Consider the following 14,202-nt stretch of genomic DNA (forward strand, 5'->3'; position numbering starts at 1 on the left):
CTGGGCTGCAACGACACATTGCTGATTCATCCATCTTCTGATCCACCAGTTCCCCTAGGTCTTTTTTGGTAGGGTTGAACTCAATACTTTAATTCCCCAGCTTGTATTGGTAGTGGATGTTGCCTTGACCAAGGTGCAAGACTTTGCACTTAATTTCGCTGAACTTCATGATGTTCACCTGAGTCCACTGCTCAATCTGGTCTAGATCCTCTTGATGGCATCCCACCCCTCTGGTGTGTTGACCGCATCCCACAGCTTGGTGTCATCAGCAAACTTGCTGAGGGTGCACTCAACCCCACTGTCAACATCACTGTTGAAGACATTGAAGAGTATTGGTCCCAGCACTGACATTCATCACTAATCTTCATCCAGACATTGAGTCTCTGACCACCACTCCCTGGACTTGACCCTGCAGCCAGTTCTCCAGCCACTGAACATTCCACCCCCCAAATCCATATCTTTCCAATTTAGAGAAAAAGATGTTGTGGGATACCATATAAAAGGCCTTGCTGAAATTCAGATAGATAATGTCAGGAGCTCTTCCCTTGTCTGTTGATCATAAAAGGCCAACCAGGATTTACCACTGGTGAAGCCATGCTGGTTCTCTCTCTGCTTGTTGGTTCTTGCCTCATTGCAATACATCCTCACAGAGAGATAATCAAACAAATGTTTTTATGTGTTGCATGTAAAATTCTAAGACAAGATTCCAGATTATCTAACTTCTTTTCAAAAATCAACTTTGAATTTTGAAGGGATTTTTTCCTGAAACAAGAGCATTCTAGAGATGCAGATAACTTTTTCAGACACAATTTTATTATTTAGTAAAGGATCTGGCTTCAGCTGCAAGCCTGCATAAATATTCCAATGCATATAAAATACTTTTAAAAGTCTCATTTCTTTATCTCTCATTTGCTATCATTCCAGTTTGCTTTCATGAAGCTTAAATATCAAAACATGTACTGGAAGAGTTAGTGCATCTCTAAATCTATTTTTCAAACTAGCACAAAACTTTGCTCCATATCAAAACCCTGGGACTGTCCATCACGACTCAGGGAGATTTCAGACTATGCATTATAAGTAAAAGATGGAGTGAATAAAAATGAGAGATCTGGACTCCTCTCAGTGGGATATGTTCAAACTTGACTGATATGTTTGATATGTTCAAACTTGACACAGCTTCATGGAAGCTTTTGTAGCTCACTCTGTAAGGATTGGCGTGATGATAGGTACTCTCCAGAAGTAACAAGCAAGCTCAGCAGATCTGTGGTTCTGTGATTTCACCATATTTGCCTGCTACACCCTGTCACTTCTCTTATTAGACTGTGAACAAGCAGAATAAACGGTCTATACATTCATTCATATTTTTGTCCTTCAGTGTGATTAAGAAATAGAATCTTCTTCTATCACCTCATTAAGTACAAAGAATGAGACTTACTCCATGAAGAAAAGCTAGAAACAAACAAATGAGACACTTACACCCTGGAAAGAAGTCTCGATGAAATGATTCTTGATTACAGATTGCTGATTATAAGATCTATTGGAAAATGCACTAAAACCTAGAGTGAAGTCAAATAACATTTCTTGGATGATGCACTGCCTCTAAGACTATGCTGCTGGACCAGTGCACCAAATTTTGTAGGATCCAGTGCAACTTCATAACTTCCCTCTTCAGAAAGTCACTTCCAGAAGGGTAAATTTCTGAGTCAGTGCTATACCTTGGCAAAAAAAAATTATGCATACAATTTCAATACAGAAAAGTAACACAATTGTCATTTTGTTTTTTTAGAGAAGCTGAAAAATACTTTTTTCCTTAATTCGTGAACTGTTATGCAATAACACAACTAAGAACTGCTTTCAAGTTTAAAATAGCCAGTGCTCTCTGGCTATTCAAAATGAACGTACTCCAAGTGAATATTCAGAAGAGGAAAAAAGCCTTCAAAACCACTCAGAATTTCACTGAAGAAATATGTTTTTAAACAAACAGCAACCTCCCCATATTGTTAAAAGTTCAAGAGAAAACATTACAAATAAAACAGCAGATGAGTTAACAGACAAGATAATTACAGAGCATTTATTTTTAAGATGTTCAAGTTCTATTTGGAAAAGCTCTTTGGTAACTTTTGTGAATCTAAAAAGATTTATCTTCACATATTGATAATGTGACTAATGATGGTAAAGTTTCAACAGACCCTGTTATAAAACAGTCCATAAAATTGATGGCCATGATGTATTTCAGCAGCACAAAAAGGAGACTAAAGGAGTGACAGTTCAACAAAATCTCAGTACGCAACAATAATAGATTTTTCATGCTTTCTGCTTTCAACGTGGAAAGTGACAATGCACTCCTAATTTTTCTTCATCAGTTAACATGCATGCAATTCCTTGCACAGTCTGCTTACAAACTACCATTTTGCTGCTGTAGCACTAGAACAGTAACACTGATTTGACTCAAGCATTGAGAACATGCAAGTTGAGCATACAGTTCTGTGAAATGGAACTGCACAGTGTGATGATGGGAAGATGAAGAAAAGTAAACATAGATTTGAATTGATAGTTTAGAGGCAATCAAAGCATGTGTAACTTAGTCAAGACATGGACAACTGGTCAGTGGAGAGTCAGATGCCAATTTCTTAGGGACCAAGGAAGGAAAGGGCCCTCAAGTGGTGGTGCAAGAACAGGGCGGGAAATATCTGAAGTGACACTGCACACTTGCACTGGTTTAGTTTTGAGTTTGCAGAGCTGTCTTGAGAGAGACAGGAGTTTCCAGAGGGCTGCACATCACAGGTAGGTGATTAACACTACAAGTTAGTAAAAGTTTATTTGCATCAGCACACTGAAGAGAGATTAACAGAAGTAATATTTGCTTTGCTCAGGGAGAAGAAACTGTTGACATACAGATGAAAATGATGATATCTCAGATACCAACAAACAATCTTTACCTGTGTGAACAGCTAAGACAGGCCATACCTCACAGATGTTAGTCAGGAGGAACATGTAAGAATTAGTCCTAACAAAAATTTGGTCTTTTAAAGAAAAAGACTGAGTTGAAGATGATGCCACATTACAGTGCTGAAAAGCAGTATCATCATTTACTCAACTGTAATTAAAATGGTACAAAGAAGGGTTTCCCTCTCAAAGGCTGGAAAAACTGTAGAAAGGAATCAATTAGAATTTCCATGGCAACCACCAACAATCTTCTGTGCAAAAAATGGAAAAAAAAAAAAAACAAAAAACCATGGAAACAAAATCGAAAATCAAATGAGATTTTAAATAATGATTAAATACAAACTTTGGAGAGTTATTCTTTGTCATGTACTTCAAAATATTTTCATGTTTGTAGTTTGAAGATGCTCAAGAAACAGAGACGTGGCAAAGCAGGATTACAGAATAAATATTTAACTAATTAAATGTATGGGTTTTTTTTTGTTTTTTTTTTTTGGGGGGGGGGGGCAGGGGGGTGAAAGGAAGAGAGAACAGGAAAAGATTTGTACAAGCTTATGCAGAAATGATTTTTGCCCACTCTGTTTCTGACATGTAAAAGATAAATGTACTCAGAGTTTAAGTCTTCATTATTTTTCTTCCCCAAATTCCCCCCAACTTCAATTCTTCTTCAGTTAGTGATATAATGCTGTGCTTTCTGAAACTTTCTGAAGCTGCTGAATTACATTTATGTGGAGAATAGACTGCTGTCCATTTTTACCACAGTCTGCACTGCAGAGGAGCAGAACCTTCTGCAGTTGTATCTTCTTCTGAAGCACTGTCTTCTGTGGATCAGTGTCCCTACAGTAACTTATTCAATGCTGTGATTTAATAATAGCAGAATATAAATAACAAAATTCGAATTGTTAATGTTCTCACTCAGATGACAGGAGATTGTAATATTCAACAACAGAGGAATGGGGTAAAAAACTGCAAAATATATAGGCTAAAAGAATTATGTGGACATTAATTACGTCTAATTTTTCCAAAATCACTGCAGCTCAAAAAGCATTTGTTAAGGTCTATATGCTTTATTCACGTAAGAAGAAATCTTCAGAGATCCATAGGTGAGTTTTCTGGTTTGATCAGAAGCCAGATACAGAATTTTGTACACATTCATGAAAAGCATTAAGATATGCAAAAATCCTATTTTGTTGATCAGTGGTAATAGTGGACTTAACACAGATGAATCCTACATATGGATGAGTAACATTTCTTTTTTAAAATAGCTCTATTAATTTACCTTTTTGCAAAATCTGCCTATCATCTAGCTCTATCTTCCACTTGCACTTAACCCCTTGTTTCTCGACTTGACCCATGCTGAAATTATTCTGAACATCAGCTTTGCCTCTATGAAACTGTTCAAAAATTGACTTGCTTTACAGCAACCAGAAGCAATTTTTGTGAGGCTGCAAATCAAGTTTTGCTCAGAATTTGAGAATCATTCACAAACCCTGATTCTACCCAAGTCAAGTGCACCACTTGAATGAGGTTGAGCACACATTAGGTATTGAATCAGAATGAAGTACTTTAATGTTGTGTTGTGAAGTAACATTACAAATTCTGTGACATTTCTCGAAAAATGGTTTGGAAAACAATATACGCTCTACATGACATATCAAAATATTTGAGTATCTGCAACATAGAAAACACGATGATAAGAAGTGAACAGACACAACAGTTTAGAACTGAGAAAGGCCAGAGTCAAATTAACAACTCACTCTAAGTGTAATTAAAGGTAAAATTTTTAGTAGACATTCTGATTGTAGACTTCCTGATGGCAGGCCTTCTGATGTAAGTCTTGTTTTAAGGAACTGTGAATCTACAGAATGACTGAGAAATCCTAAAAAGCAAAATATACATTTCTCTCTCTCCTTCCCCAACCCAAACAAAAACTGAATACAGGATGATTTGATCTATAGTTCTAAGCTTAGAAATACCTTCTCAGTGTTTCTAGGATTCACATTTCCACTGGGAAATAGAGCAAGATGCCACTTTTGAGTAATTCCTTCAAAGGTCTTTGAAGAGCAGACAGACAGAAACGTCAGTAGGTGGAGATGACTTTTTCACAGCTGAGAGAGAAGTTTGTCTGCAGAAAGGTGTGTTTGTAGGCAATCAGCTCTTAAGAGTCCCTGGCAGATGGTTCCTGCACAAAACATGAACATGCAAGAATGTGGCTTTTAAATGGTACCAAAGTGCTCAAGGGAGAAGAAGAAAGAACACAGAACTGACAGTGTTTGTCAGCACAAGCTGTTTGTTTCTTCTTTTTTTTTTTTTCCTTTCAGTTGTGAGGAATGGTATCATTCTGAAGTAATACACTTAGCTCCAGAGAATTGTGTATGCAACAGTAAAGCATCCTATTATTCACGCTTGGACTGAAGGTGGTGCTAATGTAAATATGTCTATTTCCATCATCTTCCACGCTGAGATATCTGAAGTACATCTTTGCAGATGACAATCAGGCTGACAGTTTTTTTCTTTCATCATTGTTCTTGTGAAATAAATATGCAGATTATCTATTTAAGTGATGTGCTAAAGAGTACTTAAGCTTTGTCTCTCAACTTGAAGTTATAGAGGATATATAAGAAGGCTGTGATCAATCTATTGTCTTCATTATTTTAGAAAAGAAATTCATGAATATGATGAAAGAGTGCACATGCTATAAATAAATGTGAGAACCACTCATGTAAGTTGAAGAATTACTACAAGAAGAATTTACAACACATGCCTGAACTGCAATTTACTTCCTATGAGCTATGTCATGACTACTGTGTTGTTCTTTTTTCCTCGTGTTTTGAATAAGTATTTCAAAGAAACTTCTCTCAAGATTCTCTAACTTGCCACCTTAACATTCGACTCTGGCTGAGTGACTGTAGTTCTGCTTTATTTCTCCCACATTGTAGGCCACAGACCAAACCTTTAATATTCAAGTGAACAATTTCAGCAGACTCTATGAGTGACAAACATTGTAAAATCAGCTCTGCTGAATGTTTAGTAGGCAACTAGAACATAAGTTGTCTTCTGACATTATCCATATCCTGATGCCTTTCCCAGCAACCCAATTTCTACGTTTTTCTCCAATGTATCAAAAAGCCCAGGGAGGCTGATTATCACGTATACATTCATCTTTCATAGATTATATGCTGTATGGCCGACTGAATTTCTCAGACATTCAGGGGCCCAAATTCTTGAGATTTTTTTTGTGTGTGCCTTTTTTTTTTTAGGTAAAGCGGAATTATACCTTCCAGCCTTTCACATAATCAAACTTTAAAACATATCATTTCAACAAAAGCCAAAACTTTCAAGTCATTACATGACTGCAAGTGCAGAAACCATTGGAAAGCACTGCTGGAAAACACAACACATTACAAATTTTAAAAGCCAATCAATCAGTCATTGAAGATTTCTTTATTGTTCCATGGAAAGAGAAAAATTCTTACTTTAATGCAAAGGAGTGTTCAATCTATGGCTATGAAAAGCAGAAATATGCATAGGATGCTTCTTTATTTCATTGTGCTTGTTACATGCTTAGTTCTTTTGGTTTGAAATCTTCTAATACCTTTTTCGCTCTTTAGTTTCTAAAACAACCAAGAAAGACATTTTTATGAGCATCTGGCATGCAGAACCATGTGACAACAGATGGTGCTTGAAAGCAGCTTTGAGCAGTTAGATCAGCACTCAGAAGACTGCAAAGGTGCAGGATTGACCATACCAACTTCAGAGTGTTATTCATCTGCTTAGGCGTGGGAAACATGGTAAGACTCCTATTTGTTTTGCTGAATGCTAACGTGCAGCATTCCACACAGGACAGGGTTTATAAGGTACCTATGCATGACTGTAAGACCAATAAATGACTGTAAGAGCAATACAACATCACTTATCCAAGGCCTGACCCAGCTGAGATCACAAGCAATGAGAACTACATAGCTTTGCTATTATTTTTCTTATAGCTATCTTCTTTAAAAGGAAAAATGACACTCCAGAGCAACAGCTCTATCACAGCCAATGAACACTGTTTCTGGTCATCTTTGCCATCTCTTTTAATCATAATAAGTTTTGGAGTTATGAATCCTTATGAACCAGGGGCATCATGAATCGTCTTCTTATGAATCCTTCTGAACCAGGGGCATCAGCTTCTTTCAGCAGTTTCCAGCCAAAACAAATTTCACTAAACATCACAAAGATTACTAGCTGTACCACAGATGGTTCCTTTCAGCCCAGAAGACATAACTTTATTTTTGTTTTGGAGTACACTCCAAGAGTTGCTCACTTCTGAGAAGAAACTTATCATCTAACCTCAACCCAACTAGCAATTACTGAAAGCGTCAGAAGGACAAGATGACAGCTCAAAGCCACTTTTGAGGCCACTGATGTACCATGTTCAGTTTGTTTAGCTGGTTATTTAGTTTACACAGCCAGCATGTGATTTCTCTTCTATTTCAGAAGTTGTGTAGCTATTTGTTAAATGTATCCCTGTGAATCACGAACCCTACATTAATATCTTTATAGCTATTAATCCAAACAGGGGCAGGACAAAAACAGAGAACATTTTCTGCACGTCTCTCCATTTCTTCTTCAGCCAGCAAGATGCTAGGGCTGACACCACAGGACACCAGCTGACAGCAGTTGACTTTGGGGGACGTGGCCCAGCCAATTCTATAACACTGATAATATAAAGGCACAGGCCTTATTTAAGCATATGTTAAGTATCTTCTCAATTATTTAGGACCAATCTCAAAAGCAGAGACCTAGCAGAATGTGATCAGCAATGAGGAAGATTTTTGTTTAAGGAAATCAAACTTAGTAACTCCAAAAACCTTTGTTATAAGGGCCAGTGTTACACAAAATAGCATTTTCTTCCTCTTTTGTTATTTTTATTTCAACAATTGCAAAAGCAGATGGGGAAATGTGTGGAGCTCTTTATTCATCATTGTTCAAAAGCCAAGTTTCCTTCGTAGGACTGCTGTCTTGAAAAAAGTCAATTTAAAATTTGTAAATTAAATTATTCAGAGTGATAATGATAAATATCTGAAACTAGGGCAGTATTCTCTTAAAATTCTGTTTTATTCACCTTCCTTTTTTCAGAGTTTTACAAATACTAGCAGATCAAAATCAGTACGTAGTAATACCTGAAAAATTTGGATAAATCTAACTATAGAATTACAGAACATCCCAGGTTGGAAGAAACCCACGAGGATTACGGAGTCCAACATCTGGCTCCACACAAGGCCAACCTGATTTGCTGGTAACAGATATTTTGTAGCAGCTAGAATGAGCAGAATGAGCAAAGGGTGATGGTTCCCTAAGTTTCAATTTTAATTGGCAAAGTTAACTGCATTCATATAGAAGCTTAATTTATTACATCTGCTTTTATCAGGCTTCACAACAGAAGTTTTTTTCTATATTTAGCCTTGTTTGTGAATGATTGTGTAAGGTTGGCTAACAGTTAGTGTGCTATAAACACTTCTGATAAGTGTGATACTATACATTTAGAGTTGAAGATCATTATAAATTCTTTAAGCATAATTCTAGAATTACAGACATTTAAAAATGAAAGCATTCTTACTAGATGTATTTCCTGACTGCAATAAAAATACAATCTAATGTTATGTTTTTACATGGAAGGGATAGATTTTGCTCTGCTACAAATAAGTAACAAGCCTGAGGGAAGTCAAAAGTGCTGTCAGGCCAAAAAAGAGCATTAGAAAAGGATTTAAGGATAAATTCCTTTATTTAAATGTGGAAGGAAAACCAAATATTTTTAGATCAGTCTTAACTAAGGATTTTTCCAATTTTCATTCAAAAAAAAAATAATAATAATTTGTACAATCAAAAAGATTTGAAGGCTTAGTTCTGCAGCTGTGATTTTATTTTCACTTGAAACACAATAATTATTCTACTATGCTGAACTACACTTGTGCTTTAAAATACACATTTCTCAGCCTTAGTAGGGTTGATTACAGCTTTGTTGTGACGTTCTTCTGCGACATGAGCCCACCGAGTGTAATGCCAGCTAGCTCACAGATCTCCATCTAACACTGCGGAGGTCAGGCTCCCTGGTGACTGCTAGTGCTTAATTTAACTACTTTGCCTCTCCTCATTTTAATATCAAATCATGGCCTTTACCCTCAAATACGAGACTACTATTCACTTTAATACTGTGAAGGAAATGAAAGCATGCCTCTTCTAATTGTTTTATTACTGATTTCACATCTGTGGCCAAACAGGTTCCTGGTACAATAAACACAATATTAAAATGTAACGGAGGAGTAATCGGAAAAAGATCAAATTCATGTTGCAGGGGAAACAGCAGGAGAAGGCTGAAATACTGCATTTAGTTGAACCCTGGAAAGTTCTCAGCTCCTTCTGTGAAGTCAGGACCAGTGCAGACTTACCACACAGGCTGCAAATTACAGCTTCATGAGCCTCCTTCTTCCTGGCCTCGGAGGCCTCTGCCACTCTTCCATGCTATGAAAAATGGAAAGACTCATGTGAACCCTATTGTTTACCTAATTCAGACACACTGAGATTTTGTTGGCCATACTAAGACTTCTCCTACCTCTCTTCTCATTTCTTCACTGTTTCAGTTGTTCCAATCAATCTCTTCTTTACTGTATGAGAAAGAAAAAGAGCAACTCATAAATGAAACTAACATGTATGGGAGACAAATCATATCCTTATTTGAGGGATATTAAAATGACAATATTCCTAATATTACCTGCTTTTGCTTTGTCTACCTCTCTTTTGGTCATAATTTGGCATTTTATATGGCATAATAGAAGCCTCCTGTGAAAGAACAGGCATCCACTGCTACTTCAGTAGCAATAACCATAGCAGGTTTTTTTCCAGTGACTCAAAAATGTCTGATTCATTTTGTGAGAGCTACTGGCATTTGAGCTGATTAGCAATAGGCAGTGGCTGCAAAGTAGCCTATTGGGCTACAAGTTTGGCTCAGCTGATGACCCATTCCCATTACACATCATCACTGATAATGGATGACATAAATCAGATGCTGAGATAAACACTTAAATCCTAATAAGCTGTAGTAGGGCTTCCTCCAACTTAAATTTATGTGGTCTTTTAGTATATATAAAAAAAAACTTTGTTTTTTTTTCTGTTCTGAACTGTCTCACTGCATTCTTAAAGCCTACATAAATGCTACCACTAGCCTCAACCCTCAAGCAATTTATATGATCCTCTAAAGACAAATAGCTAAATGCTTTCTTATTTCCATCTTGGTTTGAATTGAAAGTCATTTCATTATTATAATGCACAAAGTTTGCACCTGCACTTTTTCTACTACATTCTAGATTTTAGCCTCCATTTGTTAGCTAGTTAGTTTGTTTAAACCCTAATGAGAAACACTGGTATGCTCATTTTAGAATGCCATGGGCAACATTATTTTTTTGTTGTTTGTATGTTTTTGTTTTGTTTTGTTTTTCTGTCAAATGTCCACTCACTCCCATTACTCTCAGTAGGATTGAAGTCAATTGGATGGACAAGTTAAAACTATCCCAACTCCAGTTACAACATTAGCTCAGCAACATTAATTAAAGCCTCATAGGATGGCTTGGGTTGCAAGAGATCTTAATAATCACTTACTTAGAACCCCCTGCTAGGATTGCCACCCACTAGGTTACCAGTACTGGCTGTCATTCTATTTATGGGGAAAAACAGGAGGTATAAACATGGACACTGTCAAATACTCTCACAGGTTAAAAAAATGTGAGGAACAGAAGAGACACTGGAAAATGTACGCTGTGAGTCTAGTTCAAAAGCAGAAGTTGTGTAAGTGGGATACAGAAACACAAAAAAGACTGGAACAGTAAAAGAGGCAAGACCACAAAAATGTTGCAAAAGGCCAATGGCGTTAAAGAGAATGCAAAAGCAGAGCTTTATCTTGAAATGACTGGAAATTAATACAAATATCTTTGAGTAACAATAGGAAATACTTTACATATATTTAAATGCTGAAATTTGGCCTCTAAAAGTTACATTACTTCTGGGATCATATGGCTCACAGACAATATCTGCAAAAGTACACTGAAATTTCACAAGCATAGCCTTTGTGTGGAAGCAGACTAGTTATTTTCACTTGGCTAGGCTGGTTGAAATCAGCACCAGTGCTGCAATTGGACTTGGTTTTGAAAGCATTTTCCAACCTAAATGATTCTCTGACTCTATGAAATCCATCATAATAAAAACTAGCGTTAAAAAGAAGTCATCTGTTTCTTTCATCTCACATCTTCTCTGCAGTTTGTGACATTCTGCTACTCATGTGAAAGAGGAGATATTAATGCTAAATTAATATTCTCCTATTGCAGGTACATTCTGGCTGGTTAACGTATCAAGAAAAACATGACGATGCACTGTCATGTTGCTAACTGTTTCTTCCTACATTAGCTTTTCAAAGGTAAAAAAAGGATAAAGATTTTCTAGCAGCACCAAGAGTAATGAAGTTTCCTACCTTGTGTTTCTGGAAGTCTCATACACCCTCTGCCACTAGTTATTTTCACTTTACTAAACTGGTGCTTTTCTTTTTTTTTCACATCTGCTCCCATGAATGCTGCTACGAGGGTAAAAAAGAAGTCTGGTGTGCTACACAAACGTAGCTGGAGCGTCACAGCTACTGGCCTCTTGCCAAACAGAAAGGAGCAGGACTCAGTTTCTCCTAGTTTATCTTGGTGAGGAGAAGAATGGAAGCTGTATATCAGATTTCCAAGGCTGACAGTCACTATCAATTTACATCTTTAATGGGTTCCCTACTCTGATATTTGACAGACAGGTGCTTATCCTGGATACTGTGGCAGTATTATTTTGTCCAATATAAAACAGATATTGAATATTTTTCTTCTATGCTTCTGGTGACAGAGCTCCTTTGTCCTTAGGGATTGTTTTCCTTGGTGAAAGCAGTACATGCTATGGAAGTTTCATTCTGAAGGCTTGACAATTTTATGTTTATTTTGCTTTGGACTGATATAAGAACTCCAGTTTTCTCATATTTGAAGATCCACTTGTAAATGTCAGAACAGCTTTATTAGAAGTCTCATGGGGAGGCTCTGTGACACTTCTGAGCTGGCTCCCTTGTTCTCCCTTTATTGTTTCAACAACTAGAAATTAGAATATGACTGCTGGGTAGCAGACACTTCTGTACAGATTTATTCACACAAACATACCTTAGAATATTCAGGCTGACATATTATGCATTCAAAACTTCTGTACATCTTGGATCTTAGACACTGCAAGGTAGATTTAGTTGAGCAGTGGAGGATGCTAAAAGAACAGTACCTTCCCTAAACTAGTATACAGCTGATCCCACACTGACCATGTAACTGACCAGCCCTAGAGTAGCTTCCAGACATTTTCCTCTGGTTGTATTTATTCATTATTGCTCTTAATGCTGCTCAGCCTCTGCCTTGCTACCACTCATGCTTTGGTTGCCCTTGTCAAAATATTTTCAAAGGAAGTGTAAACATGTGCCAATAAGGCCAGGGAGCACTGGAGAAATTCAGTGCCTGGTAGGCTACCTTCTATAATGGGCAACTGCACTTGTTCTGGCCCCAAAGCACTTGCTTCCTCCTGAAGCAGAAAAAGAAGCAAGCAAATGCTAGAACCTCAGACTCTGCCTTAAACTCTTTTATCTTTAGGAGAAGCAATTTCTAGGCTCTTCTTTTAGTAAAAGAACCAGAACTTCTACACTGCTTAAACAAAACTGTGAAGGCTAGCTTTTCCTTACGTCTAATTTAGTTCTTTCCCCATCTCCATACTACTTATGAGATTTCCAGAGTTCACCCCATATCTTTATATTGTCTGTACACAGAGTCCTTGTCTAATAAAAAAGGTATCATATTATGTAGTCAATTTTCAGGTAGGGTTCTACAGTAATTATTAGTATAACGTGAAATTTTATTTGGTGTGCAGTGAAAAAATAACACTTTGAAATTAACGATGGTGCTAAGTAAACTAAGCCTGGAGACTTAATCAAGAGGGCCAACACCAGTGATATTACTTTTTATATTTTTATTAAATCTACTTGAACCTTGACAAGGAAAATGCAATATAAATTGAGTGAAGAATCCAATAGAATAACAGTGATTTTGCATCATGTATTAAAATAGTAAATGTAAAAAAAATTATTTTCAGCTGAAAGTAGCTGAAGAGGAATAATCCTGAGATCTCTAAGGAACTGACACACAGACCTCTCCAAAAGAGAGAAAGGGAAAAAATGCAAATTAATTGCTATGAAAACATTTTATGAAAACTTGTAAAGTTTCTATTGCTGTAAACACAACACTTTATATTTTTAAGAAAACACATACCAACATTAACATATATTTTTTACAGTACTTATGTTCAAGAATCCTATACCTAAATATTTCATAGAATCATAGAATTATAGAATCACAGGGTTGGAAAAGACCTATAAGATCATCTAGTCCAACCGTCTCCTCATCACCATTGCCACCACAAGCACTAAACCACATCACACAGCACATCGTCCAGTTTTCAGTCAAATTTCTTCTCTTCCAAATATAGTGAATCAATGCAGGCAATTTTAAGAGCTTTTAGAACGCATGCTAAAATTGCTTATTGTCTCTCTGCAGCTACTAAACATCAACTTGCACATGGTACTCTTTGAATGGGCACAGAGCTAGTAAAAGTGCCTGATCTCTGATAGTACAAAGCTCAGGGCAAAATTCTGACAAGAAATATTTGCTTTAAAGAAATATAAAGTTGTGTGATACTTATCAAGTTACAGAAGTCAAATATTCCTATTGTAGTTCAGAATATGAGGATGAAGATTTCTTTTTCTTCAAATGGCTGTGTGGTTCCAGATAAAATCCTTACATGTGATGCTTCTGTTCTCCTATTGTCAAAAACAGTATTTATTCTCCTTTCCATGATAAAGTTGTATTTGAAGAGACACTGATGCTGGCAATGAGCAATACGCACAATCTAGATTTTATGGTTCCCTCTATATCTTGCCAAAAATAAAAGACAAAGTTGAAAAGTAAGACTGCCATTTATACTTATATTGCTTTTAATACCTTGTGATATATAGACCAAGTTCTGAAGTGCAATAGGATTTCTACAGTTCAGAACAGATTAAGAAAATACCTCAGCTGGCACATAGCAGTTAATGCTAAGCAAAAAGGAACAGGACCTGAAATTTATGTTTTCATTTAGAAAACAACAGCTCAATTAATATATAATATAATATAA

The 14,202-nt window shown here is 36.6% G+C and overlaps 1 long non-coding RNA gene across 1 annotated transcript; it reads right to left on the reverse strand.

The window, feature by feature from the left end:
• Window positions 1-4,620: 4,620 nt before the first annotated feature.
• On the reverse strand, window positions 4,621-9,592 carry LOC122182299. The gene is made up of 3 exons (XR_006179759.1): window positions 9,539-9,592; window positions 9,375-9,447; window positions 4,621-5,125 (listed from the first exon to the last, which is right to left on the reverse strand). It is a non-coding gene; the product is annotated as an uncharacterized LOC122182299 (long non-coding RNA).
• Between the last annotated feature and the right edge of the window lie 4,610 nt (window positions 9,593-14,202).

Source organism: Lagopus leucura, unplaced genomic scaffold (genome assembly GCF_019238085.1).
Source record: "Lagopus leucura isolate 7727_CA_CO unplaced genomic scaffold, USGS_WTPT01 Super-Scaffold_100014, whole genome shotgun sequence".
In the NCBI taxonomy this organism is placed as follows: Eukaryota; Metazoa; Chordata; class Aves; order Galliformes; family Phasianidae; genus Lagopus; species Lagopus leucura.